Genomic DNA, 24,853 nt, shown 5'->3' with positions numbered 1-24,853 from the left:
TTCAACAAGGCAAGGATAATTCAACATATGCAAATCAATACATGTGATACATCATACCAACAGAATGAAGGACAAAAACCCAATGATCATTCGAACTGATGCCAGAAGAGCATTCAATGAAATTCAACATTGATTCATGACAAAAACTCTCAAAACCTGAGTATAGAAGGAACATACCTCAACATGATAAAAGCCATATATAACATACCCATAGCTAGAATCATATCGAACTGGGAAAAACTAAAGTTTTTCTCTAAGATTTGGAACAAGACAAGAATGCCTACTTTCATCACTTTTACTCAACAGAGTACTGGAAGTCCTAGCCAGAACAATTAAACAAGGGAAAGAAATAAAGGGCATCTAAATCAGAAAAAAATGAAGTCAAACTAGCCTTGTTTGCAGATGCTATGATCTTATATTTAGAAAACCTAATGACTCCACCAAAAAACTATTAGAATTGATGAAGAAATTCAGTAAAGTTGCAGAATACAAAATCAACATAGAAAAATCAGTATCATTTTTGTATGCCAACAGTGAACAACCTGAAAAAGAAACCAAGAAAGTAATCCCATTTATAATAGCTACAATGCAATCCCTGTCATAACACCAGTAATGTTCTTCATAGAAAAAGAAAAAAATAATCCTTAAATGTATACAGAACCACAAAACCTGGAATAGCCAAAACAATCCTGGGCAAAAAGAACAAAGCCAGAGGCATCACATTACACTGACTTCAAATTATGCTACAAAGCTACAATAATTAAAACAGCATGATATTGGCATGAAAACAGACACATAGACCAATGCAACAGAATAGATAATCCAAAAGTAAATTTATGCATTTACAGTCATCTCATTTTCAACAAAGGTGCCAAGAACGTACATTGGGAAGGACAGTCTTCTTAGTAAATAGTGCTGGGAAGACTAGATATCCATATGCAAAAGAATGAAACTAGATCTCTCTTTTCATCACATACAAAAATCAAATCAAAATGGATTAAAGACTTAATCGAAGACCTGAAGCTATAAAACTACTTGAAGAAAACACTGGGGAAATGCTCAAGGACATTGGTCTGGCAAAGATTTCTTTGTTTTTTTTTTTTTTTAGATGGATTTTGCTCTTGTTGTGCAGGCTGGAGTGCAATGGCATGATCTCGGCTCACTGCAACCTCCGCCTTTCGGATTCAAGCAATTCTCCTGCCTCAGCCTCCTGAGTAGCTGGAATTACAGGCAGCTGCCACCATGCCTGGCTAATTTTTGTATTATTATTATTAGCGACGGGGTTTCACCATGTTGGCCAGGTTAGTCTTGAACTCCTGACCTCGTGATTCACCTGCCTCAGCCTCCCAAAGTGCTGGGATTACAGGCATAAACTACCACGCCCAGCCCAAAGATTTCTTGAGTAAGATTTCAGCCCCACTCTGTGTAACCTAAGAGGTCTAGGAAAGACTGAAGCATCCTGCATTTACCATCTGAGTTTAGAAAAAATGTTTAGAGCACAACATCAGGGAACCATTCCCAGACGTGGCTGTGGATGCTGCCATTTCTTGTGATTCTGGAGCTGTTCTTTTCATCTCAAGCTACTGTTTACAGAAGTGTTACCACAGAATTATAATTATGGGTTTTATTTAGTTATAAAGAGGGTTTGAGTGTTCCATCAAAGGGAGAGGAAGCAACTCACTCAGAAGTGTGGAGAAAATCTTTCACACTCACTGCTTGATGGAATTCCAGTAGTCTGCATGGATTCAGGCCACAGCATGAACCCCTGGGGCATGGAGAGCTTGATTTTATGGTGGGCAGGAGGGCCCAGAGTACTGGCCTTCCTTCCTCTCTTCTTGGAGAAGCAGTGGTGATAAGGTAGGAAAGGAAGTCCTGGGCTTCCACCAGGCCAGCTTCCCCACCCATGCAGACTTCCTTCTGCTCCAAGGAAACTGGTCATTCTTATCTCTTCTGCAGAAAATGAAACCAGAAACTCCCAGGCTTATGAAGGAGAGGCTATCTGGGCACTGGGAAGGTGGAGAGAGGCTTTCCAGTGTTGTCTCTGGCAAGACAGTAGAATCCTTGGGAGGTCTATTTGCTCCTAATATTGCTTCCTCTTGATTTCTTTCCTTCAGTTTTTTTCCCCATTTTTGGCTCTGATCCTAAAACTTGGGCTCTGCATTCTTCGATAATCCATCACACCTCTGATACTGGGGACCTGAGACCTGGTCCTACCTGCCCTAGCTGGTATCTCCACTGAATCCTCATAGGACTTTCTATCTCCAGAGACTGTTTCTGGCCACTGAGCCTGATGCTTGGGACATCAATGGCTCACTGATGCCCCAGGGCCTCCTCCTAATCTCTGGCCGAGGCTGACACAGAAGGCTCACAACAAACCATGTGCCTCCGAAATAATGTGATGAGCAGAGTAAAATCTGTAGACTTTTTACCCCATGAAAGCTGCATGGTTTAAATACAATAGAGGTGACTCAGCTACTGGAAGAATGCATGTACCACATCTGAAACACTCAGCAAGCTCTGTGGAGTTGATGAAGCAGGGAAATTGGGAGTGAAAGTAAAAATTTCTGCAACCTCAGAAAAATCTGCTTGACACTATCTAGCATCCATTCATTAGACTCATTACATACCAAACAAGGATTCAATCTTCAGCCTGTCTGAGTTCCCATGAATCTATATTTCTGCACTGAGATGGGGCATGTATTTTCTACCAACATGTGAGCAAAGGGGGAAATCCATAACTTTGACTTCCTTCTTTTGGCTTCCTCTTGGACCTGGGACATTAGCATTCCATTAACATTTGGTTACATGAAGCTACATTTTCCCAGTGCATTATTTTGCATCTTGAAAGAATGCGGTAGCTGTAGCTACAGGACCTACCATCAATCACTGGGCATTAATCCTCACTGAGTGGCCCTCATGCTGTAACCTCACTGTGCCTATTCTGCTTAAGGTCCTGGTGGTTGGGCTGATGGAGAACATAACTCCTGGTTCTCCTCTCCCGCCTCTGGCCCCCCAGCGTTATTGCCAGGGAATACACTTGCTCTGGGGAGCTCTGAGCTTAATGGATTTTGCAGCATTTCCCCTTCCTTCCTGCTACAAAGCTCTGGCTTAGCATGAAAGCTGCCCCAGATCCCTGAACCCATGGCACCCCTCCTGCCTTGAGGAACTCACCCCTCTCCTGCAGATCAAGGCTCAGGATTAGCCTATATAAAAAGCCTCCTGCTTAGTCATAACAGGTATACCAACTACCATTTACAGAGTGCTCACTATGTGCCAACCAGTGTACAAGTACCCTGTGGGTGGTATTGCATATAATGCTCACACAACCTTGGCAGCTGGCACTGTCTTTATTCCCGTATCATAGCTAAGAAAACTGGAACTTAAGTTAGGTCACATAGCTAGAAAGTGATGGACTGGAATCCATCCATTCAACAGATATTATTCATGTCTTACTACGTGCCAGTTATTGTTCTATGGATCAGGGATATGTTAGTGCACAAAACAGCCTAAAACTCCTTCCCTTGTGGAGCTGACTTCCTTCTGGTGTTTAAGCCCAAAGCTGCTTGGCCCCAGAGCTAGACACTATTTAATTCAGAGATGATCACAACCACACAGAAAGATTTTCTTTAAAATGTTTTATCATAACCATGATGAGATACCATTTCATACCATTAGAATGGTTACTATCAAGAAGATAAAAAAATAACAAGTATTGGCAAATATGTGGGAAGTCACAACCCTCATATACTGCTGGTAGAAATGTATAATGGTGCAGCCACTGTGGAAAACAGTATGGCAGTTCCTCAAAAAGTTAAACATAGAATTATCATATGCTCTGGCAATTCCACATCTAGGTGTATACCCAAAGGAATTGAAAAGCAAGGACTCAAATAGACGCTTGTACCTCAATGACCATCTAGTAGCATTACTTACAATAGCCAAAAGGTAGAAACAACCCAAATGTCCATCAATAGATAAATGGATAAACAAAATGTGGTATATATATAAAATGAAATATTAATTAGCCTTAAAAAGGAAATTATAATACTTATGACAGCATGGTCGAAACATTATGCTAGGTGATATAAGCCAGACACAGAAGGACAAATATTGTATGATTTATCTTTACATGAGTTGCCTAGAACAGAAAAATTCAGAGAGACAGAAAGTGGAATAGAGGTTATCAGGGGCTGAGAGGGAGGGGTGGGGATGAAGAGTCATTATTTAATGTATGCAGAGTTTCAGTTTGCAGTGATGAAAAAGTTCTGGAAATGGATAATATTGATGATTGAACAACACTGCGAATGTGTTTAATGCCACTGAATTGTACACTTAAAAATGGTGAAAATGGTAAGTTTTATGTTATATTTATTTTACAACTAAAGAAACAAATTTTTAAAAAATGTTTGAACTTAGAAGAAATCGATCCAAGGACAAGAAGTCAGCAGCCAATTATTGAGGGCTCTTGGGAACCAGAGCACACCCCCATTCATTCTATCAGTGGATTTCAAAGTGAGTATGACATTTAGGGAAATAAAGATGCCAGCTTTAATAAGACCTCAGCTCATTCTTTACCCAATGGGGTCATTTATTCCTAAATGCACAGTCAGGATAGTACAAGTGTAATGAATTCAGTTTGATGAAGATGATGGCGTGGGAATATTAGAAACTGACAAATTTGAGTCACCCAGTTCAAAAGTTTTTAGATAGACCTATAAGAAAATTGCACCTAGCTAGGAAATTGCCTAGAAAAGATTTTTTTTTTTTCCTTGAGTTTCTGGAAAATCTTTCCTTGTAAGAGCTCCGTTGTTCTTGTGATGAATGTATATTTTGCATCTTTCTGGAGTTAAGCACAGGCAAGCTGACCACTCAAGGGTTAATGCTTTGACCTGTGCTTTGCATCTCCATTATTTCCAATGACACTTGCTAATGAAAAGGGGCCTGCTTGGTGGTCTTCAGGCTGGACACATATCCCCAGAATGGTCACCACAGAGATCAGTGTTACTTTCTTTAAAATGAAAGTTATTCTTTTTTTTCTGATTATACAATTAATAATGCTCACTGTAGAAAATCTGGAAAATGAGAAGGAATCTACTTGGTGATTGAATTATCTTTCTCTCTATATAGCTATATGAATCGCACTACATATAATCTTGTATCCCTTTATTTTTTATCTTTACACTGCAAACATTACCCCATGTCTTAACTATTCTTTGAAAACATGATTTTTAATGGCTGTCCAAAATCGTATCTATGGATATGTGATTCAATATTATGAATGTGAATATGGAAGTCTAGCAGAAACTTGGTTCTGCTGTGAGTCTGTGAGGCAATGATCTTGTTCATATATGCATAGAATTCTTATAATGTGGATAATATGTTTATAGCAGGGTTTGATACAGTTATGTATCCCTAGATATGGCAGATGGGGTTTTCCCTAACAAGTGGCTTCTTTCCTGGTAGCTGTACCTCTTCTAGGGAAAAGGCACATCGTTTTCTCAGTCTGAAATCTGTACCTGAGAAAGTCCTGGGGTTGGAGGGAAGGGTACTATTGCAGAGGAGGACTCCAGCTCTCTCTTCATCCCACACAAGGTTCAAATTTCTAAGAAGGAACATCTAGCAGGTGAATCAATGCCATGTAATTATTTCAGCTAGGGCTTGCAGATTTGTACCAATTTCTTGGGATTACAGTGTGAAGATCAGAGGCCAGAGTGAGGCCATAGATGGGTAAGAGAGGCTGGATCAGGACAGCCATCATCAGAGCACACACTGTGCCTATTTCTAGACCTTTAAATTGTCTATATTTCCTAACTAGTCTCCTCAGAATTAGGCAAAGTGTCCTGAAAATTTGAGGCACTACCAGGTCTACTAAATGAACCGACAGAAGAAGTCTTGCTCACATGTGAGGAATGCCAAGGAAAGAAACAAAGAAATAAATAAATAAACATAAAAATGGGAGAGATGAACAGGTGGAGCAGAGGGGATTTTTAGGGCAGTGAAATAATTCTGAATGATACCGTTTTGGGGGATATAATGACAATATACATTTGCCAAAACCCATAGAACTATACACAACACAGAGTCAACCCTAATGTAAACTATGGACTTTAGCTAATAATAACCAATCAATTTTGGTTCACCAATTATAACAAATGTGCTGCACTAATGCAAGATTCTAATAATAGGTGAAATTGTGGGAGGAAGGGGCATGTGAGAACCCTGTACTATCTGCTCCATTTTCTGTAAACCTAGAACTGCTCAAAAAGATAGTCTATTAATTAAGATAAAAAAAGAAGATGCTTGTTAATTAACCCTGAACCATTTATTTAGGGTCGTTTCATTAACAAGGAGAAACGAAATAATTCACATAATGTGTGGAAGGAGAATATGGGGCAAAGGTGATCAAAACAAAACAAAAACAACCTCAGGCTTTTCTAGAAATCTACCCTTATGATGAAAAAAAAAAAGTAAAAATAAGATAAAATCAAGGAGAGGCAGCCATACCTACCCCCATTCAGGGATAACTAGAAATTATGTGAGCAGGAAGAGCTGCTTAACCAGGTGCCTTTCCTTTCCTGGAGATTCTTCCCCACAGCAATATCTTAAAGATTCCTGGTAGACTTCTAATAAAGGGTGGGGGTCGGGTTGTTTGTGGCAAAGCCTCCACCTTTCCGGATTCAAAAGGATTGTTGTCACTCAACCCATTCATGCAATATACTCTTTATCTATACTTCAGTGCTATGAGGAAATGCTCAGTACCAGGAGTCAATTCTCTTTTTGCTTCTATAGTTATTAGTCTCTTGTTTGGTTTTAGTTCCTCCCTCCTTCCCTCCCTCTCTCTTTTCTTGTTTCTAAATTAAAGCACTGGGTTCCATTTTTCCCAAAGCAAGTCTTCTGAATTTACAGCCATACATAAAAAATAAAGCAAACATTCTTATTTCTAGTTAGGAAGAGAAAGAAGACAGTGATGGGGGTTTATGCAGCATCATCTCAAGATGAAAATGAAGGCGACTCCAGCCTGCTTTGAACAGAAACAGTGACCATGGTGGGTTAGCTTATTACAGCTGGTCACTAAGTCAATAGCCTATTGCTGTCTACTTCTGAGTTACACTCTGATGGTTTACTCATATCTCCACTGGTGTATATATCCCATGGCAGCTCTACCTGTGAGACGTCACAGTTGATAGGAACATGGACCACGCTGAGGGACCAGGCTGGACCATTCATTTAGATGGATTCTCCAATGAAAGGCACCCTTTAAAGAATTTGCTTTAGCCATCTACAAGACCAGAGAGGGCAAATCTGCCCAGCCAAGTAATAACATTAACATTCCTATCTTCTGTCTCCTGCTCCCACCCCATGCTTTGACCCAGGCAGGGCCCAAAATAGCAGTCAGTAGTGGGAGAAGAAGGAAGTTGAGGAACTGAGGAGGAATTCTGCCATATCTCCATGGCTCCATTCCCCTGAGGCAAATAGCCCAATTGTAGATCTTAGCACAGCAGAGAGGTCGGGGGCAAAGGGACAGGGAGGAGTCTTATTTTTGGAAGGTTATTATTTTCGAGTGAATTCTCCATTTCATTCTCGTTACTGAAATGAGACTTTTTTTTTTGTGGAGCTTAAAGTGACATAGACTATTAACTGAGAGTGACTAGAAAAGCCATACCGGCAAGAATTTTATCAAAGAACAAAGGGAGGACCACTGCACTGAATAAGTTCTTTAAAGGGATAGCAGGAGACAAAGAATAAAGTTGCATTTTGGTTGCCGCACGAGTTATGCCCACTGATAAAACAGTTACATGTACGTGGCTAGATTTGTTTTTAAAACTTACTCTCGGCTATTTTGAAGGGACCGGATTGGAGAGGTGAAAGAGCGAAGTTAGGAATCTAAAAATTGGAGGGTGTTCCAGTATTCCAGTTGAGACATGATTACAGAAATGACAGTGAAGAGAAATGAAATCCAACATGCAATAGAAAGTGAAAGCAATAGGATTTGAAGGATTGGTTGAAAGTAGGGGTGGGACAGAGGAAAGTATTAAGGATTTTTCTAAGTTTCTGAGCAACTAGGTAAATCTCAGCAGAACTGTGAGCCAGAGACCTCTGCAGGAGAAGCAGATTTGGTGTAGGGAAGAAAGGGGACCTCTAACAAATCCAAGCCATAGCTGGTTCCTGAGGCTATTTAAAAATAGTCTTCCAAACAGCTTTCTTTGAGGTATTTCAATGAACAGAAGGCGAATGCTGGAATCTGAGAAGTATTTTAAAAACTGACATATGTGTTGGCTGGACTTAAGCTTTCATTTAGCTTAGGAGCAACAAATATCTTGGAACATCTCCATACCATGCCTAGTTCAATAAATCTGGATGGGTTCTGATGGAGGAATACATGTGATCTCTCTGACGGTTGCTTCCCCAGGGAAAACCTTGCTTTTCAAAGCAGACGATGTTTGCCCACTCTTGCCAATAAATGCCAACTTCTACATATACGATTAAATGGCTTCAGAGAACTTTGGACCATGATTGTGAATAGCCATGATTCCTGGCAGCAAGCAGGGAAGCTACACATTCATCTCTCAGTGTTCACAGCAGAAACATCTGTCTAAAGCCACAAGGCCTTGGTGGACGCAAGCAGCTGTGAACCCGGGGGGCTCGTTCATCTGAACCAGACTGTTGCAGATGTTTGCAGCTGCTGAGAGCCCATTCTGAAACTCATGGCCTCCATTCAACTAGGGCTGGTCAGTGGGATGACCCTGAGGATTCCCCACATGAAGTAAGACCCACTTCTTGCCTGTGCACAGCTAATATGAGGATTAGGTTTAAAATGTCAGACTCTTGAACAAAAGTCAGTTTATCTTGGCTCCTGCTACTGAGGTTATACTCCCCATGGCCTTGGATTTAGTGATAAAGAACCAGTTACATGTGGTGTAGTTTTCAAAGTGCTGCCTCACTACTTAAATCAGCAACATAAACACAAGGTGACACGGTCATGAGGTTTTTCCTCCCCAATAAGTCAAATGCATGCAGGCCTTCCAAGCAGCTGCTTGTAGGAATTGCTGCTCAGATCTTCAGAATTCTTATATAAAATGAGAAAGAAATCCCATGAGACAGTTTAGCTGAAAGATACTCTAACCGCAGTTTTATTTATTTTTTAATTTTTTTTTTGAGACGCTCTGTCGCCCAGGCTGGAGTGCAGTGGTGCGATCTTGGCTCACCACAACCTCCGCCTCCGGGGTTCAAACAATTCTCCTGCCTCAGCCTCCTGAGTAGCTGGGATTACAGGTGTGCACCACCATGCCTGGCTAATTTTTGTATTTTTAGTAGGGACGGGGTTTCACCATGTTGGCCAGGCTGGTTTCAAACTCCTGACCTCACGTGATCTCCCGCCTCAGCCTCCCAAAGTGCTAGGATTACAGGTGTGAGCCACCACGCCCAGCCTTCTAACCAGATTTTAAAATCCTATGGAATAAAGGAATTTTTAGAAGATGGCTTTATGGGTGTGCATAATATGTAAAGACAAACATGCCAGTTTTCCCTCAAACATAGGTTAAAAGTGAAATGGTACTGTTTGCTTTTAGAAAAATTATAAAATATGACTTAATTAATGTCAATTTCCTGCCTCTGAAGATGGCTCTAAAGTTATATAATACACTAACATTAGCAGAAGCTGGCTGAATGATATATGGGAACTATGTACTTTTTTTTTTTTGGAACTTATCTGTAAGTCTAAAGTTATTTTCAATTATAAAACATAAGAAAAAATAGGAAATGGAGTCTCTGAGTCTTCCCATTCATTATTCTTCTCTGTGAAAGTGTTCTTTCCCATAAAAAAATTAATCTGGTCAATTTTAGATGGGATCATTAAAAAATAAATGAGAGGCACTTACATTTTATATCAGTGTAAATTTTGCGTTAATTGTCTCAACAGGCTAGCAGAGCCCCATCAGCTAACTGTGTGAGAAAAATCCTCATTTCTCACTTCCAAATGGAAAAGGTCCTAGCTAATTTCAATGGATTTGGCTTTAGATCTAAAAACAACTGCATCCTCTGGGGATGACCAAGCAGATGTGTAAGTGTCCCCTTAACTGAAGAGCTGTTGCTGAGGAAAATAAAATTTCATCACATCTGGTTCTAAACTGCAATACGAGTGGATTTTATCACTCATATAGATTTCAATATGGGGTTTCGTGCATTTATTTATTTAGTTAGTTCACATAGACATGTGATTAGATTTGCTTTTCACATGCTTTCACCCCTGGATTATCTGTAGGTAATCCTAAAAGGAAAAACATTCAAACTTTGTTGATATCTGGGCTCGCAATATGTTTTTGTCCTCTCATTGCATGATAAAAAATGTATTTGGGGTTAATACAATTTTCTGATTGATAAAATGATTTTGCACCATATACAAGTATTATTGAATTCTGAATAATTACAGTTTAATAAACTCATGGAAAAGGTTTGGCTATTGCAGTTAAGCATAAAGATTTCCCTTCATGATCTTGTAGGACCTCATACCCTAAGTATAGGTATGCTTAAGGATCAGTTAACAAGAGAAATTTAGTAAGTGGCATATCAGGGAAAAGAGAGCTTTTCTTTGAAATGGCAATAGTAGAGGGACTTCAGAGAATCTGGTCTAATCTCCATGTTTCGGATTTTTAGGAAGTTTAAAATGGCTGGTGCTTAATTTGATGGAGGGGTGGGCTGCTAGATTCCTTTGACAACCTGAAAAAGCTATAGATATTCTACCCATAAAACACTTTCTTAAAGACTTTAGATATCATTTGGAGGTTCTGTGGAACCCCTGGAGTAATTTCTTTTTAATTTTTTTTTTTTTTGAGATAGGGTTTTGCTCTGTCACCTAGTCTGGAGTGGAATGCCTTGACCTCTTGGGCTCAAGTGATTCTCCTGCCTCACCCTCCCAAGTAGCTAGGACTACAGGCATGATGTACCACCATGCCCAGCCAATTTTTAAGTTTTAAGTTTAGAGGCAGGATCTTGCTATGTTGCCCAGGCTGGTCTTAAACGCCTGGCTTTAAGTAATCCTCCTGCCTCAGCCTCCTGAAAAGCTGGGATTACAGGCATGAACCACCACGGCTAGCTCATCTTTCCTTTGTTTTTCTTCATAAAACTCAACAAAAGATAGCCACCACTCCACGTCTGTAAATGTGCTTACGACTACTAGAATAAGCAGGGGGCACCTGTTACCGTTAGTTACATCTGGAGTTTAGAACTGGTGTGCGATTGAAGGGGAGAAAGAAACAATGTTATTGGGATTTTAGACACCTGGGATTGCTTAAATTATTACCATGAAGATACAGGATGTATTACTTTTAAAACTCAAATGCCGGCAGGGTGCAGTGGCTCACGCCTGTAATCCCAGCACTTTTGGGAGGCCGAGGCAGGTGGATCACAAGGTGAGGAGATCGAGACCATCCTGGATAACACCGTGAAACCCCGTCTCTACTAAAAAATACAAAAAATTAGCCGGGCGTGGTGGCGGGCACCTGTAGTCCCAGCAACTCGGGAGGCTGAGGCAGGAGAATGGTGTGAACCTGGGAGGCGGAGCTTGCAGTGAGCCGAGATCGCGCCACTGTACTCCAGCCTGGGCGACAGAGCTAGGCTCCGTCTCAAAAACAGAACAAAACAAAACGAAACAAACAAACAAACAAACAAAAAGTCAAATGCCTGAAATGCATACATGAGAGGGAAAGAAAAAGAGAGACACCCTGTGCTTTAAATGGAACAATAAACTTTCCTTTGAGTGATCTTATTACAGCTCCACTGCTCACAGCCTCCCTGTGCCTAGCTCCAGGAATCAACAATTCTCTTCCTTGGGATTTAAAAAAACACTTTCTAAGTCTCTCAGCTTCTGCTGAGAATCCCCAAGGGAAAAGAAAAACAAAAACGCTAGTACTTTGGACTCTAGCAGCAAAGGGATGGTTAAAAGAACCAACGTTTATTAAGGACCTCACAAGTACTTTACATACATGAGCTCATGTGATCTTTACACCAACCCTCTGGGGTTAGAAAATAGAAACACAACCCTTTGGCAGGGTGTGGCGGCTCACGCCTGTAATCCCGGCACTTTGGGAGGTCGGGGCGGGAGGATCACGAGGCCAAGAGATCGAGACCATCCTGGCCAACTTGGTGAAACCCTTAGTACAACTTGGTGTACACTTAGTACAACTTGGTGTACTAAAAATACAAAAATTAGCTGGGCGTGGTGGCACATGGCTGTGGTCCCAGCTACTTGTGAGGCTGAGGCAGAAGAATAGCTTGAACCTGGGAGGCGGAGGTTGCAGTGAGCTGAGATCACACCATTGCACTCCAGCCTGGGAGACAGGGTGAGACTCCACCTCAAAAAAAAAAAGAAATACAACCCTCTTAGCTTAAATCAGGAAGAATGAGAAACCCTCAATAGACCAAAAACAAGCAGCGAGATTGAAATGGTAACTTAAAAATTACCAAAACAAATGTCCAGGACCAGACAGATTCACAGCAGAATTCTACCAGACATTCAAAGAAGAATTGGTACAAATCCTTTTGACACTATTTTGCAAGATAAAGAAGGTACCCTCCCTAATTCACTCTATGAAGCCAGCATCATCCTAATACCAAAACCAGGAAAAAACATAACCAAAAAAGAAAACTACAGACCAATATCCTTGATGAACATAGATGCTAAAATCCTTAAAAAAAATACTAGCTAACCAAATCCAACAACATATCAAGAAGATAATCCACCATGATCAAGTGGGTTTCATACCAGAGATACAGGGATGGTTTAACATATGCAAGTCAATAAATGTGATACACATAAACAGAATTAAAAAGAAAAATCATATGATCATCTCAATAGATGCAGAAAAAGCATTTGACAAAATCCAGCATCTCTTTATGATTAAAACTCTCAGAAAAATCAGCATACAAGGGACATATCTTAATGTAATAAAAGCCATCTATGACAAATCCACAGCCAACATAATACTGAACGGGGAAAAGTTGAAAACATTCCCTCTGAGAACTGGAACAAGACAAGAATGCCCACTCTCACCACTCCTCTTCAGACAAGAGAAAGAAATAAAGGCCATCCAAATCGATAAAGAAGAAGTCAAACTGTCACTGTTTGCTGATGATGTGATCGTTTACCTTGAAAACCCTAAGGACTCCTCCAGAAAGCTCCTAGAACTGATAAAAAAAAATTCAGCAACGTTTCTGGATACAAGATTAATGTACACAAATCAGTAGCTCTTCTGTACACCAACTGCGACCAAGCGGAGAATCAAATCAAGAACTCAACCCCTTTTACAATAGCTGCAAAAAAAAAAAAAAAGACTTAGTAAATCCCTAACCAAGGAGTCGAAAGACCTCTACAAGGAAAACTACAAAACACTGCTGAAAGAAATCATAGACGACACAAACATATGGAAACTCATCCCATGCTCATGGATGAGTAGAATCAATATTGTGAAAATGACCATACTGACAAGGAAATCTACAAATTCAATGCAATTCCCATCAAGATACCACCATCATTCTTCACATAATTAGAAAAAACAATTCTAAAATTCATATGAACCAAAATAAGAGCCCACATAGCCAGGGCAAGACTAAGCAAAAGAACAAATCTGGAGGCATCACACTACCTGATTTTAAACTATACCTTAAGGCCATAGTCACCAAAACAGTGTGGTACTGGTATAAAAATGGGCACATACACCAATGGAACAGAATAGAGAATCAGAAATAAACCCAAATACTTACAGCCAACCGATCTTTCAACAAAGCAAACAAAAACATAAAGTGGGGAAAGGACACCCTTTTCAACAAATGGTGCTGGGATAATTGGCTAGCCCCAAGTAGGAGAATGAAACTGGATCCTCATCTCTCGCCTTATACAAAAATCAACTTAAGACGGATTAAGGACTTAAACCTAAGACCTGAAACTATAAAAATTCTAGAAGATTACATTGGAAAAAGCCTTCTAGCCATTGGCTTAGGCAAGGATTTCATGACCAAGAACCCAAAAGCAAATGCAATAAAAACAAAGACAAATAGCTGAGACCTAATTAAACTAAAGAGCTTTTGCACAACAAAAGGAACAGTCAGCAGAGTAAATAGAAAACCCACAGAGTGGGAGAAAATCTTCACATCTGACAAAAGACCAATATCCAGAATCTACAACAAACTCAAACAAATTAGTAAGAAAAAAACAAACAATCCCTTGAAAAAGTGGGCTAAGCACATGAATAGACAATTCTCAAAAGAAGATATACAAATGGCCAACAAACATGAAAAAAAAGTTCAACATCACTAATGATCAGGGAAATGCAAATCAAAACCACAATGCAATACCACCTTACTCCTGCAAGAATGGCCATAATAAAAAAATCAAAAAAGAGTAGATTTTGGCATGGATGCAGTGATCAGGGAACCCTTCTACACTGCTGGTGGGAATGTAAACTAGTACAGGCACTATGGAAAACAGTGTGGAGATTCCTTAAAGAACTAAAAGTAGAACTACCATTTGATCCAGCAATCTCACTACTGGGTATCTACCCAGGGGAAAAGAAGTCATTATTCGAAAAAGATATTTGCACACACATGTTTATAGCAGCACAATTCACAATTGCAAAATTGTGGAACTAACCCAATTGTCCATCGATCAACGAGTGGATAAAGAAACCATGATTATATATGATTATATATATATATTCCATCTACATATTCCATCTGTATATTCCATATATATTCCATCTATATTCCATCTATATATTCCATCTGTATATTCCATATATATATATATATGTGGAATACTACACAGCCATAAAAAGGAATGAATTAACAGCATTTGCAGTGACCCGGATGAGATTGGAGACTATTATTCTAAGTGAAGTAACTCAGGAATGGAAAACCAAAGGTCATATGTTCTCACTGATATGTGGGAGCTAAGCTATGAGGATGCAAAGGCATAAGAATGATACAACGGACTTCAGGGACTTGGGGGGAAGAGTGGGAGGGGGACAAGGGATAAAAGACTTCAAATATGGTGCAGTGTATACTGCCCAGGTAATGGGTGCAGCAAAATCTCACAAATCACCACTAAAGAACTTACTCATGTAACCAAATACCACCTATACCTCAATAACTTATGGAAAAAAAGAAAATAGAAAGGTCAGTAACATCTTCCACTGACCCAGAGCTTGACAACAGCAATGATCACATCTGTATTGGGAGGCCTTTACCATCCATGAGGGGTAACCTTGCACCCACCTTCTCCCTACATGGAAGAGAGGTATTCTCACCTCCATTTTTTTTTTTTTTTCTGATGGAGTTTCACTCTTGTTGCCCAGGCTGGAGTGCAATGGTACAATCTCAGCTCACTGAAACCTCCGCCTCCCGGGTCAAGCGACTCTCCTGTCTCAGCCACCCAAGTAGCTGGGATTACAGGTAAATGCCACCACGCCCGGCTAATTTTTGTATTTTTAGTAGAGATGGGCGTTTCATCATATTGGTCAGGCTGGTCTAGAACTCCTGACCTCAGGTGATCTGCCTGCCTCGGCCTCCCAAATTGCTGGGATTACAGGCGTGAGCCAACATGCCTGGCCACTCTCACCTCCATTTTATAGGCAAAGAATTGAGGCACACAGCCCTAGAGTGAGTTAAGTGAGAGTAGCATAAAGTGCAGATCTTTTTGCTCACCTTGGGTGCTCCTTTCAAACCACGCAGTTCTCTACAAAGCAGCCAGAGCAGTTCTTTTAAAACACCAGGCCGGGGGGCGGGGGTTACTTCACATTTCTGCTGAAAATCCTCAACTGGTTTCTCGTCATCCTCAGAATAAAGTCCCACAAACCTTACTGTGGCGTCACATAATTTGTCTACCTCCAACTTCCTCCATTTCCACACTCCAGCTGCACTGGCCTCCTTGCTAGTCCTCACACATTCCAAATGTGGTTCCACCCCAGAACCTTGGTATTCACTCTTCCCTCGGCTTGGAATGTGCTTTCTCCAGATGTCCGAGGGTTTGCTTCTTATGTCATTCAGGTGTGGCTCCAGTATCTTTCTTTTCTGCCCCTACTGTATAAAATAGCACCCATCACTCTCTAGTTGCTTTTCTTCATAGCACTTATCACCACCTGACATCTATATCTGATTATGGCCTGCCTCTCCTCCCCACTCTCAATGCAGATATAAGTTCAATGAGAGTGAGGATTTAGTCTTTATTGCTCTCTGCTGTGTCCTCAGTAAGTGTCAAAACAGTGCCTGGAACCCAGTAGGGGCTCCATTAATATTTGCTGAGTGAATGAATGAATAAATACATAAATATGTGAATGAATGCTACCTCTTTTCAGGGCAATAAGTTACAAATGGAAAATAGTGAAGATCAAATATTCAATTCATTCAACTTGCAAATCTGGGGCTGATCTTGCCTTTCAAATAGGTGGCTGGCTGAGCAATTTACATTTCAGCTTTCATTTCCCAGTATTTCCTCAGTTCATTCATTTAATCTTCCCTGCAATAAAATAAATCAACAACCCACGATTAAATGCATAGTTCAGTCCAACTTCAATGCTTTATTTTTAGAGGAGACTTTTACAATAGAGGCATTTGGTAAATGTGAAATATGCCCAACACCTATCTTGGTTCCACCTCTCTAATTCTGTTGATGTAGCCTGACCTAGGTTTCTAGACACCCTATGGAAGTTAAAGTTATTAATGGAATGCAACCAAGATGCCATATTTAATCAAGATAGCTGAAGACAGATTTTATCTTTGTTTTCATGCATTGGCAATATGTAGTTTTATGTGTTGCCAACAATTTCAGGGGAGTGATGCACTTCTTAAGCTTTTTGTATGACAATTTTCATGAGATCAGTCTCTGATGAATATTAATGACTTTCAAAAAAATTGTATCTGGAAGAGATAATCTTAGGTCTTGTTGAAGCATGTATACCACAAATTGTACTTTGCTTGTAAATTCCAGTTACAGAAAAAATTTATCAGGAGACACTGTACTGTGATCTTTAAAATTATTAAATGTACACATAAACATTTAAAAGATGAATCTTGAAAATTAGTTTTCTATGTCCTGAATCTAGACAGAAAAAAGCTGGGAATATGTATCTGGTATATCTTGATAGGGTATGGAAAAAAGTGTTGTTCAATTGTCAATCTGGAAAGAAGGTGAATATTAGACGAATTATCCCAATAATAATGAGCATGAAATCTGAAAATACTACAGAGCTGAGGCTTTACTTATGGGTCCACATGGAGAGCCAGAAAGAACGCTACATGGCAAGTCAGGATACTCATGCTGTTCAATAAAGCAAACATTTTTAGTGCCTATTATGTGTTAGGCACTGGCCTTGCCTGTGACTCGGGTTCAGTCATTTTACTACATTGGGCTTCAGTTTTCTCATCTGCAAATTGAGATAAATCTTGCCCTGCTGACTTTACATGACAGTTATGACAATCAAGGGTGATGAATGAACTGCTAAACATTAAAAGTCTTTTGGTAAATATTAATATTACTATTGCAGGTAAATATAACAGTTTTACCTGTTCTGTGAATATCTTTGGCCCCCATACATGACTTTTTTTGTAATGGCAATACTCTTTTTTTTTTTTTAACTTACCTAAGATTTAAGTCACTTCTTGTTGCAAGCAAGCAACTGTTGGTACGATGGCTAAACTAAGCTACTCTCACCTTACTTATACCCTGATCCTTAAAGAAGGTATGGAGCATTTAGTATGGAGCGTTTAAAGAGGGAAAAAAAATCAATAAAGTTGGATTTATGGTTATCTGATTTCTGCTAATCTCTTTAGAAAGCATAACACTTGGGTCATAACATTCTTCACATGTGTAATAACTTGTTTAGTATCTGTCTTCACTACAAGAGTAGAAGTTACAAGAATTGTCCACTCTTTCAAATACAATGCCTTCATATGGTAGGCAAAACACACAGAACATACATATTTGTTTAATAAATGAATAAACTGATTGAGACTTTATGTTCATCAGAGAAAAGTATCAATTATTTAGCTAGATCTTATTATAAGACAGGTGCTAAGTGCTTTAACATATATTAACTCATTTAATCCTCTCAACAACTATACGAAGGAGGTGCTAATCTGCCCACTTTACAGGTGAAGAAATAAGGACACAGAAAAATTAAGTTACTTTCTCCAGGTTACATAGCTAGTAAGTGGTGGAATTAGGACATGAACCTAGACAGGCTGGCTTCAGAGTCTGTGCCCTTAGTCTCAAGGCAATACAGTGTAAATGTCTGTGCATGCTGACTACATACGCATCTTAAAGCTCTGGCTTCCTGACAGTTAATCATCACTCACATAGAGTTAGCCTCTTGACATCCCCTATTAGCCTCTTGACATCCCCTATGCTTAGGTATGAAGCTGTTAAATAAGAGAAGAAAAATGGAAAAAGGACATTTACTGTTTCTGTGGCTTCTTAAAGACACTAAGACTAAAGACAATGAACTTAGAAGAAAAATGATTAGGCTGATTTAGAGGTTCATCCCAAACATCCCAATAACCATGACCAAATGAAGCCACGTCCCAAGACGTGCTAGCCACGGACACAGAATAATGTGTATGAGGCTCAAACTGAAGGCCCAAAGAAATACAGAGGAACAGGGCAGGTCCCCAGTGAGTCATTTCAGAGCAATTGCTTTTTGCTTTCCTTCTCCCATTTACTTCATTTCTCATCTCTTCTTATATGAATCAAACCCCAGGACTGCGAGGAAGATAAACTCTGAGTGATTCTTGCTATTGCCAAACCCAGTGAAAGAACCACTGGGGGCCAATCATAAACTGCATGGGGACCCACGACTACTCAGTCAACATGACTTCTGCCCAACCCAGTGGGTGCGCAGACTCTACAAAGGGCAAATGCTGATGGTGAGCTTAATGGGATAATGCAATTTGTACTGGCCACCAAGCAAAGAATATACCAGACTGGAAAGCCAATCTGCCAATCAACTCATACATAGTAAGTTCCTACCATTTGCCACAGATTAGAACACAAGAGTTATGTTGGTGCATCAGTGGTAGCCATCCATGTTCCACACTTGTGTCATAAGAACCAAAACTCTAGAGAGAAACCTTCCAGAAACTGTCCTCAACCTTCCAGGTCTCTTCCAGCCTCTTCCCAAGACAGCTGCGTTCTGCTCTAGGGTTCTGTGAAATACGCCTGTAATCTTAGAAGTAAATTTTTCTCCACCATCCATAATTTATTGCTTGCTTGCTTAAACTAAACTACCTCCAGTTAGTTTTTGTTACAGGAAAATCCTCATTCAAAGTAACTGGGGGCATCCAGGTGCAGTGGCTCACCTGAGGTCAGGAGTTCAAGACCAGCCTGACCAACATGGAGAAACCCTGTCTCTACTAAAAATACAAAATTAGCCAGGCATAGTGGAGCATGCCTGCAATCCCAGCTACTCGGGAGGCTGAGGCAGGAGAATCTCTTGAACCCAGGAGGCGGAGGTTGCAGTGAGCCGAGAGCGCGCCATTGCACTCCAGCCTGGGCAACAAGAGCAAAACTGTCTCAAAAAAAAAAGAAAAAAAAGTCACTGGGGGCAGATCTGTTTCTAAAATTCAGGATTTCTCAGAATTCAGAATGGTGCTGTGATACATATACTACCCATTACATAACATTCCCAGCAGAGCCTGTGGCAGCACCTTGGAATCAAGCACATTAATACCTTTTCAGGGAAACATGAATGTTCATACTAAGTTAGATAAATAAAGAATACAAATAGTTTCATGCAGATGAAAACACTCGTGGTTTTCAGGCTTTTTCTAGACTTCAGAATAATGGATTGTAGACCTATATTTATAACCCAAAGTCCAATGCAGTGGACTTATGTCTAAAAGGGGTCAAGGGTTCAGCGTGTTCATTAGAAGGCATGAGGCTCTTTTGTCAGCCTTCTCTTCCTTTCCCTTTTCCTTGCATCCCCCTCCCCAGGGTATTTCCAAACAATGTATTTCAAGCATACATTCTACCACCTTTTCATCAATCAAACCACAAAGGGCCTGAAATGAGGGACTGGAAAAGTCATAGGTCCTTACCTATGGAAGGAAGAGTGACCGCAAACTGACTTATCCATTAGACGTTAGACAAAATAGCCCTGATTCACCCAGCAGAAGGAGGAGGGTGCTCTGTTTCTCTATGGAAAAGCAGGAGGAGTTGAATATTTACACAGTGCTTACCATAGCTAAGCCTTTAAATATATGGTTTCATTTCATCCTCTCAGTAAATCTTAGGAGGTAAGTGCTACTGTTATCCCCATTTTACCTATGAGGACACAGAGACTTAGTAAGCCGGGAAGTGGCAAAACTGGGATTCCAACCTATCCTGTGTTGATACCAGAGCCCACACTCTTAATTTGTTTAACTTGGTATAAATAAAGTCATGTACATTGAGTGTTACTCAAACCTAATTTTCTCAGTTACAAGCACCAATTAGGAAGGAAAGGGGCTATATGTTTTGTTGTTTTGTTTTCATTTTTCCTTGGCATGAGCAGAACAGGAAGGTATAGTGTTGGGGTGCAGGGAGAGGTCTAGGGGACATACACTGTTTTTGAAGCCTGCATCAGTTGAGATATCATGTGTATTGGCAAAGCTTGTGCACACAGAGGTCCAGGCAGGTGATCAAGCTACTGTGAAGTGAATCTTTTGTTTGGGCACACAATGCTACCCCTGCAGGGATTTCTGAAGCTCGCTCCAGAGCGTCATGGCCGTTGCATGTCAGAGCTCTACCTCATGCCTAGAAGCAGCTGCTGCTTCTTCAAAGGAGTCCAGGCTCAGCTGATATCTAATCTCAGAATAATACATGACACTGTCCCCCCCTGCCCGACTCAGAATCCAAGGGGAAAATAATGAGATCCTCTAGGTTCCCCCAAGACTCACTTCCCAGGCTTGCACTATTTCCTTTTCTGCAGCCTCCTACTGCCTAGACTTGGAGGACTAGTTTCAGTCAGAATAATCCCCGCCTCCCACCTCCACCCCCGTGTGCTTAAAAGCAAGCTCTCAGAGTTCATGACAAGTACAGAGAGATGGAGGGTAATGGAATGGGCGGGATGCTTGATTTTTCTTGCAGAATCCCATGCTTGTGTAGGCAAGATGAATCTGCAAGCACACACTGGATTATTCTAGGTGCCAATTTAGGAAGAGAACATCCAAGTTTGCCATGAGCAAAGGCAGAGCAAGGGCTACATGCTCTCCTGAAGGCAGATCCCAGAATTCCAGGGCAGGGAGTGAAAAATGCCTCCAAGGCTTGACTTCCAGCCTACCTGCATCAGAGTTCAGGGCACCTTGATGCAGAACTAAAGCAGTGCTAGTTCCATTTTTTTTTCCACCCACCAGAAGGCCAGGGCTAAGCCTCCTTAGTACAACCCATAGACTTTATGTTCAACAAAAGGAGAAACTTCAGGAACTGATATAGCCCAAATGTGCAAGCATTCGCAAAGAGCATCTGGTTACCTCCAAGGGAAAAAGAAATGCAAGCAGGCATGAACCACGTCACCTGCCAGACAATTCCCATGTGGCTAACGTCAAACATTCTTTCAGAGTGACTGGTTTGAAGAGAGATGTCTGCAAGGACAAGGAAAAGCTTTTCATATGCAGCCACCTCTCTGCTCCAGTTACTCTAGTAGTGCCTTAATGTCAGCCCAGGTAGTCATGCCTCTGGGATAAGTAGGTACATAGAAGGCACTAATAAATCTCAGATTTTCTAACAAACTCGAGAGATGGATTTACTCCATTGTTTTTTTTTTGGCTCATCTTCCCCTAGTTCAAATAAAAAAAAGGACTGTGCAGAACAATAAAGATTCTATTCATATTTTTTGCCTTGGCTTTGATCTAGTTGGAATCTGTGTTTCAATACTGAGTGGGAAATGAATGCCTTTGGAATTTCAGTCTTCCTGTTCAAATTTATTTCCCATCATGCCCTTCAGGAGCCCTCACAGAGGTTTCCTTATCCTCTCTTCTGCCTCTTTGGTGAGGTCTTTGCTTCCCTCCCTCCTAGGTCAGGCTCTCCAGCAGTCCCTCCAACCAAGCCCACCTGGCCCTATCTTGCCTATTAAGTTGGTTGTTACACCTGTGGGCCTGGCTACTAGCCTGAACCCAACCCAATATTTCTGGTTTCACTGAGCGGTGACCAACCTACTTCCATCCCCAGTTTGTTCCAGTTTAGTACCTCCTGGGTCACACTTTAGGCATAATCCCTTCTCTAACAGCAGCCACTGCAAGCTGAATGTTTGGTCTACATGTTTATTACAGGCTATCCATGCATTCAGCAGCTATTTACTGAGGGGCTGCTATGGACTAGGCATATCAAAACAACATGGTGATGAAAAAATAATGTCCTTGTGATCAAGGAGCTCATGATCTAGTATATCTGTGCTTCTCACACGGGAATGTGCACAGAGACCACCTAGGGAAATTGTTAAAATGCAGAATTTGTTTCAGCAATATGATCTCAGGCAGAGGCCAAAGTTCTGCATTTTTAACAATTTCCCAGGTAATACTGATGCAAATCATGCCTGAAGTACAACGTACTAAGAAAGTGGTTGGGGAGACAGGGTGTTCACAGGGGAACCTCTAACTTAGTCCCTGATATTACAGCTGAGACCCAAAGGATGAATAGGAGTTGGCTAGAAAGAGATGAGTTTGTTCTGTGTGGAGAAATAAGACGTGGCAGAGGCCAAAGGTAAAACAAAGTAAAAATGTTGAGTTTCCATTCATTGCGGTCCAAAGCCTAAACAGCAGGAAGTTATTTTAGGATAATTTATTGACATGACTTATTGCCGGGGAAGATGGCAACCCAACAAAGGTGATAGCTGCAGGGCATATCTAAAATGGCTGGATGGCAGGTGCCATGGCTCCCAGCTCTGCCAAAGATGCCTGTGCTAAGATTAGCACAAATGCTGCATGCTCAAGGGGACCATGTGGGCTGGAACAATGGTAACCCATGTAGATAAGGGACTGGGTGGGTTGCTTTGTATTTTGGCACTGAGTTAAGTCCTGGAAGCTTTACCAAAGTCTGAGGAAGGGTACAAAGCCTGAATAATGTCTAAGCTGGCTTTCCCACCACCTGGTGGAACAGGGACTATACTCAGATATGTTAAACTAAGGAAAATAAACATGACATTCTGATCACACTCAAATTTTGGTTCTTGACTCATACACACTTTAGAAATTCAAAATGGTTCAATCTATATGTAACCCCCATAAGTCTTTAGGAGACACCCTGATTTTAGGTCAGTGCTACAAATGACATGACATAAAGGGAAAGGCCCAGAGTTAAACTTCTAGAGCTTCTCATAAATCGTAGGAACACCCTATTACACCCACTTCAACTAAGAGGTCTTGGTTGGCTTTACAACTCTCAATAATGCTCTAAGATGAACCACTTGGAAAGCCCAATGAAATATGGCCATCAAAACAAACCAGCCAGCTGCATAGCCCCACATGGAAAAGTGTGATATTTGGAAATATCTCCATCAGGGAGGTAGTATATGCAGAATGAGCAATAGTGTCTCACACAGACATCAGCTGAAATCTGATCTCAGAAGTCATAGAAAGGAAAAGAAAGGGGACAAAACCATCCTAAAAATATTCTAATCACACTCAGAGCAATTCAAAATGATAAATAGCTAAGAGAAAAATAGATTCTAAAACAATTAAAGTAAACAGAGGAAACAAACAGAGAAACTAGAACTAAGACAATGGCTCATTGTCTTAGTGTGCCTTAGTTCACTGTGTCAGTTAGTGGCAGGAGGAGGAAGCTGGGCTGGGCACTGGAGACTGAGAATCTGGGAAAAGGAGTACTCAGATGGATGCTGTGGCTGTTGCATAGACGGAAAGCTTGGGCCAGCCCACCAGTGGTGCTGGTGGAAGATTACCCAGTTTCAAAGTTACCATTCAAGGTCATGAACTTGGAAGTTCCATAATACTGAGTTTCAAGGTTGCCCCTCAAAGTATAAGCACTATCACCAGGTAAAAGCACAGATGGTGTCTCTAATGGTTACTCTGAAACTAGGTATCAGAGAGGAGGAGCAACGATGTGCTGAGGGTTAGAAGATCTAAGTTAGTGTCTGAGGCAGCCAGATCAGTGCCTGCAGCTCAGGAGCAAATGCAGCGAAGTTCTATGTAGGCCCTTTGCTCCAACAGAGTTCCCTGATGGTCTGCTGAGGGTGCCACTTGCCTTCTAAGGGCTTCCCAGAGCTATTGCTTAAACATTTCACCCTGTCTGATTAACCTCTCTGGATTTAAGGTGATATCACTACTCCTTGACCTGGTACTTTCATTGTCCACATCCTCTGCCAGGCACACCTTTTTAGTACAATTAGGGAAGCTTAGAGGAACTGCTGAGGCCACAAGGGATTGGCAACTGAGCCCCAGGCTTTTCTTTCCTGTGCTGCAGGGATGGTGGTCTCCGGCAGCCTCTCATGGTCTTTGATTCATTTCTGACTCCCACAAAGAGGAAAGCAGGCCCCAAAGGCAATCATAAGTGGCAAGTGCTATGGAGCCATGGTTTTCAAATTGTGCTCCTCAAAGCTTTAGGGTTCTGCTTCCTGAGCAAAGGAAGCTACCTCATCTTGGAGGACCAGGCGGGGAGGGTAGGAGTGCGGACTCTGAGCCTTTCACCCACTACTGCAGCCAACGCAGAACCAATTTTACTTATTTCATTTAAGGTTCTAAGTCTTTTTTTTGTTTGAAAAATATAAAAAGGTTTGAAACCACTAAAATAGTGTGTCTGCATCAATAACATCACACCATATTTTTTATAGTTAACTGAAAAGTTAAAGCCAAGGTAAAAGAAGAATTCGTCCAGGCG

At 40.9% G+C, this 24,853-nt stretch overlaps 1 protein-coding gene across 2 annotated transcripts in view; it reads right to left on the bottom strand.

Annotated features, from left to right (window-relative positions):
- MOB3B (MOB kinase activator 3B) overlaps positions 1-24,853 on the bottom strand; it is a 203,437-nt gene that overhangs the window by 78,188 nt on the left and 100,396 nt on the right. The gene's annotated exons all lie outside the window — the stretch shown is intronic.

Source organism: Gorilla gorilla, chromosome 13 (genome assembly GCF_029281585.2).
Source record: "Gorilla gorilla gorilla isolate KB3781 chromosome 13, NHGRI_mGorGor1-v2.1_pri, whole genome shotgun sequence".
Classification (NCBI taxonomy): Eukaryota; Metazoa; Chordata; class Mammalia; order Primates; family Hominidae; genus Gorilla; species Gorilla gorilla.
This window is presented reverse-complemented; position numbering and strand designations above follow the sequence as displayed.